Genomic DNA, 18,248 nt, shown 5'->3' with positions numbered 1-18,248 from the left:
CCTCCTTCCCCAGCAGGCTATTTACGACCGTAGTCTCTCCTTCTAACGAGTTTCCAGTGGGAACAATGCCCTCTTGTTTGACTGTCAATCATTTACATTTCTCTGATCTTTTCTGGAAGTTTCCGTGGAGCAGCAATTGCTGCAGCCACCTGAGCATTGAACAGGCCACTAACTGGAACAGATGAAACAAATATCCTGGAGAAGGGGGCTGTATGCTTATGGACTGCAGTACATTCATGGTCATGCGTAATGGACCGGGCACTTTTCCACCCTCCTGCTTATGCTATCACAGTGAACACAGCATTTATATATCTGGAAGAAAAAAGGATTTTATGAGTCATTAATAATAGATGCAGGGAATTTTTCTGTTATGGGTAAACATTTCCATGGCTTAACTTTGCACCCATTTTGGTTCAAAATATCTACAGTGTTTGCCCCTTACCATCTTCCCTCTAAAATACACTGGTGGTAATTGAAATGGTTCTTTTTCCATCAAGAATTAGGGGTTTGTTAAATAGCAATGAGGAAGTCCCCTATCTGAGGATACAGGCAATGGTTAAAGTTCTTAGAGTAGAATAACTTTAGAGCAGAAACCTTAGCCACCAGGTTGTACTAAGAGAAGTATCATGTACAGAACAAGGAAAGCAATAGTCCTTGCTCCTCAGGGCTAGACACACAGCGTAGGAAGTACTTTTCAGATCCAGTACTTAATGCCACGTTATAAGAGGGATAACAATAGGTGCGTGAAGCTGGTAAGCTCTCTTGAAATGAAGGTGAGTGGTGACACCTGACACTCGTGGAGTCCTTGCTCAGGGCGTGGCTCTGCGCTTGGCATCCACATTTAATCTTCATAACCACCCTATGAGGGCACCACTGCTATTATCTCCATTTGACAAATAAAGAAACTCAGCGTCGTGCAGAGAGTCCGTGGAGGAACTGGAATTGCATGTGTTCTGTCAGACACCATGTCGGCAGTGGGTATATTTTCCGTTAATCTTGCTAAAGATGATTGGTAATTATGACAAGGAAATCATTGTCACTATGTGCATGTGTGTGTGTATGCACCAGTCTTGATAAAAACACACACACTTCCAGGGTAGTGACCATGTTAATTATGTACATATTTACTCCTCAGGCCTAGCACAGAGCTGGGCATATGGCAGGTCTTTCTTCTAGCTTTGCTGAATAAAATAACAAGTTTGGAAATGCTTCAAAAACCAACTCACCCATCCAATTATTGAGAGTGTGGGGACAAAAAGACAGTCTTGGGGTGTGAATTGTTACAGTCATTTTAGAGGACACTTTGGAAGTAATTATCAAAATGTGTAAACACCTTGACCACTGTAGTTACATGTCTAGAAACCTATTTGATCTATTCCACAGAAATACTGACAAAGTAATCAACAAACGACAAGTGCTGGCGAGGATGTGGAGAAAAAGGAACCCTCGTGCACTGCTGGTGGGAATGCAGACTGGTGCAGCCACTGTGAAAAACAGTATTGGGTTCCCTCAAAAAATTAAAAATGGAACCCCCATTTGACCCAGTAATCCCACTTCTAGGAATATATCTCAAGAAACTAGAAACACCAATCAGAAAGGATATATGCACCCCTATGTTCAGCAGTGCAATTTACCATAGCTAAGATTTGGAAACAGCCTAAGTGCCCATCAGCAGATGAGTGGATCAAAAAACTGTGGTACATCTACACAATGGAATGCTACGCTACAGTAAAAAAGCAGGGACTCTTACCATTTGCAACAGCATGGATGGACCTGGAGAGCATTATGCTAAGCGAAATAAGCTAGTCAGAGAAAGATATATATCACATGATCTCACTCATTTGTGGAATATAATGAACATAAACTGATGAACAAAAATAGAGCCAGAATCATAGAAGCATCGAACAGACTGTCCAACCTAAGAGGGAAGGCAGGGGAGGAGGTGGTAAGAGATCAACCAAAGGACTTGTATGCATGCAAATGAGCATAACCAATTGACACAGACAGTAGGGGGGTGAGGGATGTGCTGGGGGATGGGAGCGGCTGGGGAGAGGTCAATGGGGGAAAAGGGAGACTTATGTAATACTTTAAACAATAAAGAATTTAAATTTAAAAAAATAAAAAGAAATACTGATACAGTATTATACAAAGATTTTATAAGTGTATATATGTGTAAACACACACATGCAAAGATATATATGTGCATATATATAGGCATAGACACAAAGATATATATATATTTATATGCAAAGATGTATACACAAAAATATATGGAATATATATGTGCATATGTATTCATTACAGTTCTGGATGTATTTGCAAAATCAAATGGGAGCAACCTAAATGTCCAACTGGGAATAATTTTTTTTAATTATGGTACAACCACACAATGAAATAATATGTAGCCATTAAAATGTTAAAGTATATGTATTAGGTTGATTACATGAAACTGCCATTTCTTTCCTGTTTAGATCTATAGAAATAGCATTTTCATACAGTTCAATTTGATATATGTACAGACATGAAAAACGTCAAAACATATTGGAAGCTGAAAAACGCAAGTTGCAGAACAGCACATATAGTATGGCATATAATATAATAAACAAAATATAATTAACAAAATATATAAAATAAGAAAGAGGCTCACTAACAAGCTAACAAGGTTATTGGGGGGGGGAGCCTTGAACAATGAGAATTTTTTTGCAATTTGTTTTTAAAATGTATTTACTAAAATAATTACAAAGTATTTATGTATTTTACAGACAGTTTTTCTGATCTACAAATTTTCCAAACTCCCGGAATCACCATATTTCTCCACTGGCATAGAGGAAGAGGATGATGAAGAATTAGCCTTCATTGTTCGCGCCAAGAAACCCAGATTATTATGAGAACTAGGTAAAAAGCCGCACTTTTTCTTGGATTATCTCGAGACAATTGCCTGAACATTTCCTGCTTACTTTTCCTGTTTGAACCTGGCTTTTGAGATTAACATGAGTTGATCTGGTTTTCTGTGATTCAGAAACGCACAGAACTTGGCAGGCAAAGAAATACAAAGAGAGGAAGAAAAGGAAAGGGGAACAGGGCAGGGAGTGGAGGAAGATGGGCAGAACTTGAGAAGGCTTTATAAAGTAATAGAATACATCCCCTACCTTCTGGGAACAAAGGAGCAAAGCTGATGGGAGGCAACAGACATTCTCCCTCCCAAACCATGAAAGCAAAAACACTCTACACCCCTCACTCCAAGGAGTGGCTCAGACCTCTTACTGGAATCTCTGTGCAATAAAAGAAATTTTTTCTCTGTTTCCTTAGATGATGGTGTTTCCTTAGTTACCAAGTGCTATCAAGTTTGAGTTATCCAAATTGTCAGTTTCTCCTGATTCTTATTTCTCTAAATCAACTTTATGGAGGTAGAGTTTACATGTGGTAAAATGCACCCATTTTCATTGCACATAGCCATGTGATTCACTCATAGAACCACCACCAGAATCAGTTTTGGATGATGTTCCTCTGTCTTATCTTCCCTAGTCAGGCCCTCATCAGATTGGATGAAGTCTACCCACAGTAGGGAGGGCCATCTGCTTTACTGAACCACTGATCCAAATGTTAATCTCACCTGGAAATAATACCTTCACAGACACACGCAACATAGTGTGTACTCTGGCACCTCATGTCCCAGTCAAGTTGACAAATAAAATTAACCATTGAATGAAGAAAAGAGGATAGGAAGGGAGGGGGGAGGGAGAGAGAGTGGGAAGGAGGGAGGGAGGAAGAGAGAGAGGAAGGGAAGGAAGATATTTTGGACCACAGGTGGCTGTTACATTGCAAAAGATGGTCAGGGATAGTCTCTGAAAAGTGATGACATTGAACTGAGACCTGAATACCTTGAAGTTGCCAGCCATGTGCAGGTCCAGGGACAGTGAGTTCCAGGTGGAAGGCAAAGCAAATGGAAGACTGCGAGGCAGACAAGGCCATGGTGCCTTTGAGGAACAGAAGGAAGCCAGTATGGTCCAAACATGATGACCAAGGGCTTTCTGCTACTCGACAATTTACTCTTCACCTGTGTTAGTTTTCTCCTGCTGTGCAACAGATTATCACAAACTTAGCAGCTTGACACAGACCCGCTTGTTATCTTATAGTTTCTGTGGGTGTGGAGCCCACACAAGTGAGCTGGTTCCCTTGCTCAGGATCTCACAAGATTGCGATCCTGATGTCATCCAGGCTGCATTCTCATCTGGAGGTTCAATGAGAGAAGAACCCACGCCCAAGCTCACTTAGGGTGTTGGCAGAATTCAGTTTCTTGAAGCTGTACTATTTATGTTGGCTTCTTTCTTCGTATCAGTTTGCTTTTGGAGAGCACTTTGTAGCTGGAAAATGCTTTTCCATTCTGACGTTAACCACAAACATGCTCCTACTATTCTCAGCTAAGGATTCTGCCACTCAAATAGTTGTCCAAACCAAAATCCTGAAATGAAAGTCACCCTTGATTCCTCAACTCAATGGCAAGTCCTATGGGCTCCACATCCAAAATAAATCCCAAATTCAATAACTACTTTCCAGTTCACAGTCACCTCCATTGTCCAAGGCACCGTCGTCTCTGACCCAGCCGACTGCGATGCTGTTCTCACTGCTCTCACTAGTCCTTCCCAAACCCATTCTCCACTGAGCAGCCAGGGTGGTCTGTATACGATGAAAATAAGATCATGTCACTTCCTCCCTCAAAATCTTCCCAGGACTCTCATTGTTATTACAGCAAAATCCAAATTCCAATCCCTCCAGAATCTGGCCCTGCTTACTTTTCTGATTCTATATTCTGACCCTGTTTCCTGCTGCCTGTGGATCATGGGCAAATTCCCTAATCTCCTTGAACCTCGGTTTCTTTGTCTGTAAATTGGGGGGTTTTGAGTTGTGATTGATCTATGTGAAGCAGTCCTCCTTGCTTCTCCCTATGTCTCCCTCTAGTGATGAAAAATTGTAGCCCAGTTTATTTTCTCCCCTCTCCGATTTATCTTTTACTCTCTTCAACAACCATTTTTGATACCTAATCATATGCTGCATCTTATTATTCCTCAATTACTTTGTATGCATGAGTCATGACCTCCCAAGGAGGCTGAGGACAGACAGCCATATTTTTATACTTCTTGGGGTTCCCCCCCAAAGGATTTAGGTCAGTCCAGGGCACCCAGCAAGCGTACAGTAAACCAGTAAAACCTGCCAAATTAAATTTACGATCCATCATCATCAGAGTAACTTGAAACTGCCTATACTCAATGAACTGTCATTTAACTGGAGTTTCTCGTAAAAGGGCCTCCTTTCTACTAATATCCATTTTCAAGTTAAAAAAAAAAAGTACTGACTGCAAAGCCCTTTGCTTTTAAAAAGAAACCTTTTCATGCACGTCACGTTTACATTTGAAACACAACTTCCTAAGCAAGGGGAGAGAGAGAAAGAGAGAGAGAGAGAGGGAGAGAGAGAGAGAGAGAGATTAGAAAAAGAAAGGAAAAATGAAGCATCCTCAATTCAGGTATTGTTCCCTATCTCTAAAGCCCAGACATACTGAGTCCCAGAGTCACCCCTTTCCTTTTTCAAATGCCTATCCATTTTTGCATCCAAGAATTAAGATTTTTAAAGGTTAACTTTTAAAAGAAATGAATCCCAAATCTGCATATGAACTGTAAGGTTCTCATTTCAAGTGGATACAGGTTAGAATATGTTTGACCGTAAAAGCATAAAGGCTAGAATAAAGTGCCGTGAAGAATCTATTGGAAGAAATGGGATCAGATAGATGTGGTGCACTTCTCCTAAGTGCATACCACTTAACTGCATAATCAGCTGGTGCTCCCAAGAATTATGCAGTCTCTGTCTGGCCCCCATTAGATTGAATGTGTTGCTACTCCAGTTAATTGCATATCTGCAAATTGCATAATTCAGCTCTATGCACCCTGCACCGAGTTCCGAATGCCATCCGGTACAATGTAATCAAACTCGGGAAGTGAAGGGCTGGAATACTTATGAGATCCTGCCCATTTGTCACACTTGGTTTGGAGAGTCGGTGCGGGAAAGTAGGCAGCCCATTGGTCACAGGCCTGTGGGCTTTGGATTCCTGTCCACCCTCTCCCCTTCCACAACACAACCTCATGTCTCCAACCAAAAATTAATTGGGAGTGAGGGGGGAGGGTTGGGTGGGAACTGGGTGGAGGGGAGTTATGGTGGGAAAAAAGAGGAACCAATGTAATAATCTGAACAATGAAGATTTAATTAAAAAAATAAATAAATTAGGTCATTACAAATATGATTAATAGCATTGAACTATAGTGCGCCCCCAAAAAAACAGGATGTCAGCATGGGAAAATTTTATTAAAAAATAAGAAATATCACTCCTAACAATGGTGCTCTCCTTCCCAGGACTGACATTATTAGTGCAGCAGAGCAGAAAACCAGGGACTAGGCTTCCTGCTGCCATGAACTAGCTGGGCAAGCCTCTTCACCTCTCTTGGCCTTAGTGTTCTCTTCTGTACAATGGGAAAGGTAGTTCTAACCTTGTCTACGTCACTGAGCTGCTGTGGAGGTGAAATGCAACCCTGCTTGGTTACCTACAAGGTAAGGTTGAAATCGATTGCCAGATACACCAGATGAGGCTAATGGGCTCTGAGTCAAAGAACAGGGAGAATCTGGGGAGCTGGTAGAAACACTTCAGTAAGGAGCCGGGGCAGCAGAAAGTAGTAAAATAGAAATGAGAAGAAAGAAATGCTACTGACTTCATGGCAAACCCTGCAAGGACCAGGTGTTGTCCTTGGTTTCAGTTCAGTTCTTACTCTGCAAAGATTCAAGTGCTCAATAAATAATGGTTGAATACGTTAATTAATTCATTAATTAATGATCCCAACCTTTGTTACTAGCCTTTATCTTCCACTATTTTCCAGCATGAGCCCTTTACTCTCCCCAGGCCAATCTATGGTTTCCTACACGCTATCTTATTTATTTCTACCTCCAAAACTTTGTTCACAAGCCTTCCCCATATTCCATGTTCACTCCTTTTTCTCTTATGCAAAAGAAATGCTACTGACTTCATGGCAAACCCTGCAAGGACCAGGTGTTGTCCTTGGTTTCAGTTCAGTTCTTACTCTGCAAAGATTCAATGCTCTCTCACACACACACACACACACACACACACACACACACACGTCACGTCACACAATGAGATCCTCGTTTGCAGAAATGGCAGCATAATAAGTAATACGTTCAGTTGTAAAGAAAAAAGTACCCCATCACCCAATGCTCCAAGCTATCCAAACATCACAAGGAAGGATTTGACACGCAGGTGCCTGCCTGTTGGAATCCAGAGGAAATGCTCATATGCCAACTCGCACAGTTGGAGCGCAGCCCAAAGACTTCAAAGGTCTCACTTTGCTCTTTGCAGATTTCCTCCCACAGGTGTTTTACCCTCAATGTGTATCTGTTAAGACAATGAGCGATATATCTTAGATACCTGAGTCATCTGGAGGAGTCTTTAAGTCAATAGTTGCCAAACTGTAGAATAGCTGGCTGCTCACTTACTGAAGTGGTTCATCCAGCTCAGCCCTTTACTAGTTATATAATCCCTGGAAAGGTACTGAATCTCATTAAGTCTGACTTTCCTTTCCACAAAATTGGGCCAATAACAGTACCCACCTTTTAGGGCTTTGGGAAGGTTAAATGAGATCACATATGCCAAGCAAGAGGCAGAATGCTCAGCGTGCTACACTTGACTAGCCCAGAGTTCATGTACAACCCAAGATAAGCTCATGTGAATCATGTGTCAACGTTTTGACAGAATTCTGAAATGACACATACTTCAACAAAAATGTGGGGGGAGCGGGGGTTAGGCAATTTAATCTGCATGTTTGTTTCACTCAGATGACTAATAAAGTACCTTTGCTTTGGAATAAGGACATAATGGCATAAAGTTAAATGTGAGCACAAATCATTCTAGAAATTTACCTAGGGAAAGAGGTACTTCCACTCTGACCAATATTATCAGGTGCAGCCACATGTCAGAGTGTGAAAGGACAATGACAGTGTGCCTGTGAGGAGCTTGTATTGAGAAGGAACTTAAATGTTGGTTGAATTTAATTAAAGGCAGAAATCCAATTGATTAGTCGTTCCAATTTGGGAGAGTCTACTAGTTTTCAAGAGATGGATCAAAACTGAACAAACATTTTAAGTCTAATATTCAAATCCTTCCAAAATCTGTCTCTTTCAATTATCACTATACCCCTAGCAGCTAATGCAGTGCCTTGTAGATATGTGCTCAATAAATAATGGTTGAATACGTTAATTAATTCATTAATCAATGATCCCAACCTTTGTTACTAACCTTTATCTTCCACTGTTTTCCGGCATGAGCCCTTTACTCTCCCCAGGCCAATCTGTGGTTTCCTACACGCTGTCTTATTTATTTCTACCTCCAAAACTTTGTTCACAAGCCTTCCCCATATTCCATGTTCACTCCTTTTTCTCTTATGCAAATTTGTTCCACTTTTTGAGGTGTGATGTTTTGAACTGTGTCAAGTTGGCTAAGCTGGAACTACATTTTCCAGGGTCGCATCGGGTTAGAGTTGACCACGAGAGTTCTGGGAGTTTGAAGTCCCGATTAGATGAGAGACAAAAAACAAAACACAGAGGCTCTGGCAGATTCAAACTTGTTCTCACTCACCCCTGCTCTGTGACCGGCCCTTCTTCCCCATTGCTGGTCCTGATGACCAACTCCCCAGCCACCACCAGATGCAGAGTCAACAATCTCCCATGGGCTGCTCCATCAGTTCCCACTGGGAACAGGATAGATACACCTGGCTTTCCAGATTTCCCTTGCAAATTTGTATTCATCTACCAGGGCCAGTATTTCAGGAGGGCTAGTTAGTGATTATATTTTTGATCCTTCAGCTCTCCTTGCTAGATCTTACTTTCCCAGGTCCTCTCACAATTATGTAACGTCTAATTGCTATAACAAATTCCCTAACACCCATAATGGTCTGCTTCTCTGATGAAACAAGGCTCATTTCATATAACAGCTGTTTCTTAGTGACTTCTTAACCACTGCTGAGCAACTTCTGTGCATTTCTCTGGTACGATGTGTTTGCATATTTCCTTGTATTGTTGCATTTATGCTCACATATGCCTTCACAGTGCTTAGAACATGGTTGGTATTCAGTAGGAGTTTAATGAGTAAATGAAAGTTTACATGGCATGTGTCACCAGTCTCCCCTCTCACACTTATAGCAGACATTATTCATTGATGTCATATGCTTTCCCATCATGCTTGAGCTTGGCTTTATAATTCTTCTCGACATAGTGCTATAGATAGACAATGGGAGCTGGCATGGAAGAAGAAACCTTCTGCCATACTGAAATCCTCTGAGTATAATGACTTACACCTCTTAGGCAAATTAAATAAGCCTAAAAGATTCCAGTGCATGCACATACTGAAGCTCAGTGATGTTAATTCCTTTCCTGCCCAACTGCACCTATCGTTCACACAGTAGGTACCCAATAAATATTTGTTGAATGAGACAATGTCAGTATAACCTTCACAAAATGACCTGTGTGATCTCTGCAATCTAAAGTGACTCACAGCCCTAACTGGTTTGGCTCAGTGGATAGAGCATCAGCCTGTAGACTGAAGAGTCCCAGGTTCAATTCCAGTCAAGGGAATGTACCTTGGTTGCAGGCACATCCCCAGTGGGAGTTGTGCAGGAATAAATATTTGTTGAATGAGACAATGTCAGTATAACCTTCACAAAATGACCTGTGTGATCTCTGCAATCTAAAGTGACTCACAGCCCTAACTGGTTTGGCTCAGTGGATAGAGCATCGGCCTGTAGACTGAAGGGTCCCAGGTTCGATTCCAGTCAAGGGAATGTACCTTGGTTGCAGGCACATCCCCAGTGGGAGTTGCGCAGGAGGCGGCTGATCGATGTTTCTCTCTCATCGATGTCTCTACTTCTTTGTCCCTCTCCCTTCCTCTCTGTAAAAAATCAATAAAATATATTTTTTTAAAAATAGACTCACAAAGTTCTCACCATTTAAATAACGAATAAACAAAAAGGCAACTGGAGTGAACTTCCTGCATTTTATGAAGGCCACTCAGGCCGTTTATGGTCCTTTCAGAGATAAAGAAGACAAGATACAAACAAGCCCAGGTACCAATCAACAGCAAAATGTGACATGTGGCGAACTACTTTGAAAGAAGACAAACCTTTCTAGCTTCTGTCCCTCTGGTGTTTCTAGCCCACCTGCTGGCAGTCATACAGGAGGAAGCCTCCAGAGGAGGAGAAAAGTTTAGAAGGGAAGTTTTGGTTCAAAGGAGTCAGATAGAATAATTATGAGATAGGAAATATGGGCTCAAGAGAGGAATATTTTTATTCATTTCTGAAAAGGAAATAGAAATAAAGACATGATTGGCTTGACACTTGGAAGTGTTATATTTGATTTGTTTTCTTTCCCTGAATTTTGCCTTGCCAGCCATATCTCTAAGAAATCTGGCAGGCACTTCCTAGTCCTGTGTTCTTTCTTCTCTTTTTATTCCTGTGACTAGGATGTGATGCCCCTGATGATCCTGGCAATCAATCATTGAAAGTATGACTGTGAAAGAACAAAAAATCGTGCATTTCTAATGGGTAAAAAAGTAAATGAACTAAGCTTACTCTATTGGGCAGATAATGCCCAAAGAAAACCTTTTCCCCTAATCCTTGCAACCTTAGTGCTAAACAGAAAATGAAAGTCAATATTGTCCTTTCATATTCTCTTTCTCACTTGAAAATTGTGTGTCTGGTTTCTGGTGGTTTCTTACTAGAAGAGCAATTTCAGGAACACCTCAACTTAACTGACATGTGTTCACACATTCAAGTCTAAGGCATATATAGCCTAACACGTGCTGTGCTGCATCCGTTTTCTACTTCTCTGTCAGTCAAAATGGCACTCTGGTTGGGTAACTTTTAAATGTGAGATAATCTCATTTCCCTCCACATTTTGGGAAGTCCTATCATAAGATAGATCCACTGTCAACAATGTTTCTCCACTAGGCTAATAATAATTGTTAACTTGTGTTTGCAACCCCAGGAACTAAAACAAGGCCTAGAATAGAGTAGATGATGAGTAAATATTTGTTGAATAAATGAGTTTTTACTCTATTGGTGTGGTAGGCAAAATAAATCCCCCCCACCCCTGCTTAAGATGTCTACATCGTAATTCCCAGAACCTTTGAATATATTACTTTACATAGCAAAGGGACTTTCCAATGTGATTAAATTAAGAATCTTGGGATAGGGAGATTTATGTGATTCTCTGGGCAGGCCTAAGGTAATCACAGGGTCCTCACAAGTGAAAGAGGGAGGTGGGAGGATGGAGAGTCGGAGTCAGAGAAGGAGATGGACAACAAGGTTGGAGTGATGCAGGGCCATGAACTAAGAAATATGAGGAAACTCTACAAGCTGGAAAAGGCAAGGAGATAGGTTCTCCCATAGAGCCTCTAGAAAAGACAGTCTTGCAGACCCTTTTATTTTAGCCTATTAAACCCATTTCTGACCTCCAGAACTGTAAGATAATAAACGTGTATCATTTTAAGCCAGAAGTTTGTGGTAATTTGTCACATAGCAATAGAAGACTAATACATTAACATTAATAAGCCACATAATGAGTCTTTTTTATTGAGATATAACTGACATAACAATGTATCATTTAATGGATAATAATTATAATGATAGGCAGCATTTATTGAGCACTTAGGGAGAAACACAGTACAAAATGCTTTATGGACGAATCTCATTAATTCTCAGAACCATATTGTAAGATAGGTATTATTATTACTCTCAACTTATAGCTAAGGAAACTGAGGCCTAGAAAAGTTGTGTTACTTGATCAAGACCACATAGTTAGCAAGTGGCAGAACAAGGATTTGAACTCGGGCAATCTGAGTCCATGTCCTACTATCTTCTGTGCTAGTGCTAAGAAGTATGGAAAATAATAGAAAACTATAAGACACAGTCCTGGCCTTCAAGGAACTCACAAATAGCACGAGAAAGAGCACTCCAACATAAATGCTATATTAGAGAGAATATATCACAGATGTGAAATGATCTATGACCTACATTTAATGAAGGATAGAGGGCCAGAAAGCTGGAATATTTGGGATTGGCTAAAGCTGGACCTTGAAGGGTCCTTGACCATGAACAGGCAGTGGGTGTAGAGGAGCTGACGTCCAGGCCGGAGTAGTGGAATGAGAGAAGGAACCATGGTGCCAGTGAGCATGAAAATGGGGAAAGAAAATTAAAAGCTTGGGGGTTGGGGGAAGGGGGCATCTGAGAAAGAAAAATGAGAAGATAAAATACTTAATTGTTTTTATGGGAATGGTAACATTTATTGAGCACCTATTCCACCATAAAGGGAACATTCACATTTGTTATTTCATTTAATTTCCACAAATCCCCTGCTAAATGAGTATTATTAGCCTCATTTTTACAAAAGAGGAAATTAAACATCCAGAGAGATTAAGCAAGTGCCAAAAGGCACGTACCGGGCTAATTGTGATTCCGAAATTCATGCTCTGTCCTCGGGTTCTTCTTTCCCCGCAATAATCTCAGCCCTTCTCTGAGAAGGAGCAAATGTCCATTAAGTAAGAATGACAGGCAGAGCTGTCTAAAACAAAACAAAACAAAACAAAACAAAAACACAAAAAAAAAACAGAAAGAGCTGCTTCGGAAGGTGGCGAGTTAAAGGCAATCAGGCCAAGGCTAGTTCCATCCAGCCAGCTGCTCACGACCATTTATTGCCAAGCCCTGTGCTAAGCCTGGCAATAGGGAGATCACAGCAAAACAACACACATCTGCCCTGCCTGCCCTTATGGCGCCAACTGGTAAGTGAGGGAGATGGATGAGTGAAAAATCTTTTCCACACGAACCTCAGGTTAGTGTTTACCTTCAGGGATGGAAGGTGGAGAAAGGTTTGGGGCAGGGGGAGCATTAGTTATGTCATACCTTCTACTTCCCAAGAGAGGAGAGAGAAATCCGAAACAAATATGGAAAATCACTAACATATTCCATCTCAGGGCAGAGTATCCAGATGCCTCTGACACTACTTTCCTCCATTTTAGTTTGTTTGTAATATATGACAGGAAGGCCAAAACCAATGAACTTAATCGTAGTCGTATTGTTTTCAAAAGAGATCATCACAATAATCATCATCAGTGCCACACTCAGGGAAGCGTTGGGTACGACAGAAGGACAGAGAGCGACACCTAACCCAGTTTAAAAAGAAACTGGAAAAGGCAAGGAAGTGGATTCTCCCCTAGAGCCTCCAGTTGACACTCCCTGCAGATACTTTCACTTTAGTGAGACCTGATTGGACTTCTGCCTTTCAGCCATGTCCTCAACAAGCTGTAGAAGGTACTGAGGAGAGGTGACCAGAGTGATTCAGAGCAGGAGCAGCAGTTAGCAAACCTCTCAGAATAAGGAGGATCAGGGCATATTCCTATCATCTCAAGGGGTCATCTCAGAAGTCCTGACTGACGGGAAAGTGGAGGTGATCGATCAGTAGTGGCTGGGACTCAATCAAGATAAGACTTTTAGGCCAGGAAAAGGGGTTTGGATTTATCTTAAATGAAGCAGGGCACTTCTAGAGAGTTTTAAGCAGGATGGAGATGATCAGATTTGCTTTTCAGAAAGATCATTCTGGTGGAGGCAGGAAAGGTGAAATGAGAGGAAAGTGGGACTGGGCCAGGTAGACAGGCAGGAGTTTAGTCGCAGAATAGGAGAACTTCAGGGGCCTGAAATAACAGGGGGCAGTGAGGATGGAGTAATGATTTCAGTGTTTATGAGGTAGAATTTAAAAGCTTGGTGATCCATTGACTGTAGGGCGAAGATAGCATTAAAGATGACTTCTGAATTTCTTTCTTAGTGGATGTATTGTTATTTCCTGCCATGAGGAACAAAGGAGAAATAAGTTTGGTTTTTTAAAAATATGTTTTTATTGGTTACAGAGAGGAAGGAAGAGGGAGAGAGATAGAAACATCAATGATGAGAGAATCATCGATCCGCTGCCTCCTGCACACTCCCTACTTGGATGGAGCCTGCAACCTGGGCATGTGCCCTGACCGGGAATCAAAATGTGACCTCCTGTTTCACAGGTCAACGCTTAACCACTGAGCGACACCAGCTGGGAAAGAAATAAGTTTTAAAATAAAGGGTGAGTGTTCTAAAAATGGTGCTGGAACAAGTGGACAGCTACATGCAAATGAATCTTGACACAAACCTTACCTCCTTCATAAAAATTAACTCAAAATGGATCACAGCGCTCAATGTGAAATAGAAAACTATAAACTCCTAAAAGATAACATAGGAGAAAATCTAGATGACCTTGGATTTGGCAACGATTTGTTAGATACAACACCAAAAGCACAATCCATGAAAGAAATAATTGATAAGGTGGACTTCATTAAAATGAAAAAATTCTGCTCTGTGAAAGACACTTTCAAGATGAGAAGATAAGCCACAGACTGGGAGAAAATGTTTGCATGAGACACATTTGATAAAGGACCATTATCCAAATACACAAAGAGCCCTTAAAACTCAACAATAAGAAAATAACCCAATTTAAAAATGGGCCAAAGATCTTGACACCTCACCAAAGAAGATATACAGATGGCAAATAACCACATGAAAAGATGTTCTACATCATGTCATCAGGCTAATTCACATTCCTGTTAGCCCCTTCTAGTGTTCCCATTCTAGTGGGAATATCTTTAGAGCACTGTTATGTCTCAGGCACCGAAAGGATGGTCAGGGGTAATTCAGCGGTGGGCAAACGTAGGTTTACAGTTGCATTGTGACATTCTTTTGAGTGAATAAAACTATTCTAATAATCATAACCTGCATGTCTTTTTCCATACGACCAACTGTGAACCTGCGTTTGTCCACCCCTGTATAAATTTAGCTCACGATTGAAAATTCCAAACACTGCACACTTTCTAAAGTGTTCTGGTAAAACAATGTTTTTCTTTGGCATAAGCCATCCAGATAGCTCTAACCTTAATCATTTTTCAAGTTTTAATCTCCACATGCTTGGCATATTCTGATAACACTGACAGGTTAAAAGCAACATTCTGTTGTGTGCACAGTGATTGCTGCAATTAGCCTTAATTTAGACTGAAAGTAGACTGATCAGCTGCCTCACAGCAACATTTCTAAATTTATTAGATAAATACCTCCAGAGAACTTTAGATTAAAAAGCAACAAAAACGCCTGGGGGGTGGGGGTGGATAGAGGGGGTCAATGAGGGGAAAAGTGGGGATCATGTGTAATACTTTCAACAATAAATATACATTTAAAAATAAATAAAAAGCAACAAATAAAAAACAGCATAGCAGCCTCCCCTTACATTAGGAGAGTCTGAAAGCAGTGAAGATGCTGGTAAGATTTCCTTCAGGAAAGAGACAATTTTGGCCTTTATTACAGAGTAGCTACAGTTAATAAAAATGATACTGGAGATAAGAGAATGTGGGTGAACAATGTCCAGAGAATACATCTCCCCTTCCCTCTGTAAAAGAACTTTTGAGTCTACTGGTATTTTACTCAAATTATAACCATACTATAACCCAAATTCCAGAAGCACTTCCCCAGTGCCTAATGCCATCATTCCATTCCTTTAAAATATGCCCAATAAATGGTGACAATTATGTATGTCATCTTAATTTTTCAATGTTGCCTGGTTGATATTATCATCCCTATTTATATAAAGACAGAGGGGCTCAGAATGGTTATGTGCTCAGTCACAAGCCCGGCTGGTGTTGCTCAGTGGTTGAGTGTCAACCTATGAACCAGGAGGTCATGGTTCGATTCCAGGTCAGGGCACATGCCCAGGTTACGGGCTCGATCCCCAGTGTGGGATGTGCAGAAGGCAGCTGATCAATGATTCTCTCTCATCTTTGATGTTTCTATCTCTCTCTCCCTCTCCCTTGCTCTCTGAAATCAATTTAAAAAAATAAAAACAGGTAACAAAGTAGGATACAAACTCAGGCCTGATTCCACAGTCTATGCCTTTTCCATTGGAATGTGCTGCTTGATGTCAAAGCTTTGATATCCTGTGTTGGATCTGCTTTTTTCTTTTAAATGTCAGGATCAGATGAGAAATCAGAGTAAGTGTATCATGAGGAGGGAGGAGGGAAGAAGAGAACATGATCTCCTTGAGTTCTTTGTTCTAACTTACCCATACTATTATTTATTGTTTCAAATTCTTGCATGCAAATAATGTGTGTCTATTGTAGGGGAAATTACAAAATGCACATAAGCCAAAAGAAAAACTAACTGAATAAAAATCACTTGCACTCTTCTCATAAGCAGCCTGAGTGACCTCTGAAAACGGTTCGCTATTCACTTGACCCAGCAAACCCTACAAAATCATGCAGATCAAGAGGCTCAAATCTTTGTGTTCCCTTTAAGGACACTCGTAAAATGGCCCAGGCCTTCAAGGGTATCCATATCTGAAAAGCAACCAAGTATCTAAAGGGTGTCTGTCACTTTACGGAAGCAATGTGTGCCATTCCAGCGTTCCAAGAGTGTGTTGGTAGGTGTGCCCAGGACAAACAGTGGGGCAGGACACAGGGTCAGTGGCCGGAAAGAGTGCTAAATTTTTGCTGCACAGGATTAAAAATGGCAAGAATGCTGAATTTCAAGGTTTAGATGTAGATTATCTGGTCCTCAAGCACATCCAGGTGAACAAGGCTCCCAAGATGCAGCACAGAACTTACAGAGCTCATGCGTGTGTTACCCCCTACGTGCGATGACCCTTACTGAAAAAGAGCAGATGGTTCCTAAACCAGAAGAGGAAGTTGCACAGAAGAAAAGGATATCCCAGAAGAAACAAGAACTTATGGCCTGGGAATAAATTCAACATAAAAAAAATGTTAATAAAAAAAAAAAAATCACCCACAATCCCACCACCTGCAGATGTCTCGAGCTTCATTTGACCTCAGCAAGCCTAAGCAGTGTGACAGCATGGTGCAACCTAACATCTCTCCTGCTGTCATACAAACACAATCAGACTTTTGGTCCAGAAAGTGCTGCAAATGACAGATGAGATGGTGGCAGCAAAGAGATATTTGGTTTTTTGACAATAATCATGCTCTATCATAGTCTCATTTTAATATTCATAAAACATTTTAGCCCTAACTAGTTTGGCTCAGTGGATAGAGCATCAGCCTGTGGACTGAAGGGTCCCAGGTTCGATTCCGGTCAAGGGCATGTACCTTGGTTGTGCAGGAGGCAGTTGATCGATGTTTCTCTCTCATCGATGTTTCTCTCTCATTGATGTTTCTAACTCGCTATCCCTCTCCCTTCCTCTCTGTAAAAAAATCAATAAAATATATATTTAAAAAAAAGAAAAAAACATTTTAGCATTTGCATGTGTAAAATTAAATTTTAAAAAATAAGTTTTTATTTTTTAACCACCAAACTACCTGTTAAGCAGAAAGACTCAGTATAGACAGATAATTCCATCTTTACTGAAAACACTAAACAACATATTAAGAAAAGTCTCTTATTATACAACCACTAGATGCCCGATGCACAAAATTCGTGCAAGAGTAGGCCTTTGCAGCCTCGGCAGCTGCCTGGATCCCTCCCTTGCAGCCGCAGTGGCTGCAGCCCTGGCTTCATCTAGAACAGCGGTTCTCAACCTGTGGGTCGTTTTGTGATTAATCACTATGCTTTAATTATGTTCAATTTGTAATAATGAAAATACATCCTGCATATCAGATATTTACATTACGACTCATAGCAGTAGCAAAATTACAGTTATGAAGTAGCAATGAAAATAATTTTATGGTTGGGGGTCACCACAACATGAGGAACTGTATTAAAGGGTCGCGGCATTAGGAAGGTTGAGAACCACTGGTCTAGAAGGACGTCTGGTCTAATTAGCATATTATGCTTTTATTATTATAGAAGATTAGTAGTATATTGTGTAGAATTCAATGGTTGTAACCATCATATTGCAGGCAAAATAGCAGTTAGCACTGGGGTTAAATCCTAGCTTCACCACTTATTTCATGACCTTAGGTAAGTCATTCAATCATTATGGGACTAAATTTATTTATCTGTAAAGTGGGGATAATGATATGACGCTTCAGGGAGACTATAGAAATGTTGTGAGGATTAAATAATTTAAGAATATGAGTTTTGCCTGACCGGTTTGGCTCAGTGGATAGAGCATCGGCCTGCGGA

At 40.8% G+C, this 18,248-nt stretch overlaps 1 long non-coding RNA gene across 1 annotated transcript in view; it reads left to right on the top strand.

Moving 5' to 3' along the window:
* LOC106728137 overlaps positions 1 to 3,300 on the top strand; it is a 15,139-nt gene extending 11,839 nt beyond the window's left edge. Inside the window, exon 3 of the long non-coding RNA XR_001364394.1 lies at positions 2,763 to 3,300. This is a non-coding gene — a long non-coding RNA (uncharacterized LOC106728137). The remainder of the gene's footprint in view (positions 1 to 2,762) is intronic.
* Positions 3,301 to 18,248: the final 14,948 nt, after the last annotated feature.

The sequence above is a fragment of the Myotis brandtii genome, unplaced genomic scaffold (assembly GCF_000412655.1).
Source record: "Myotis brandtii unplaced genomic scaffold, ASM41265v1 scaffold540, whole genome shotgun sequence".
Classification (NCBI taxonomy): domain Eukaryota; kingdom Metazoa; phylum Chordata; class Mammalia; order Chiroptera; family Vespertilionidae; genus Myotis; species Myotis brandtii.
The sequence above is the reverse complement of the archived record's forward strand: the minus strand, read 5'-3'. Positions and strand labels throughout refer to the sequence as shown.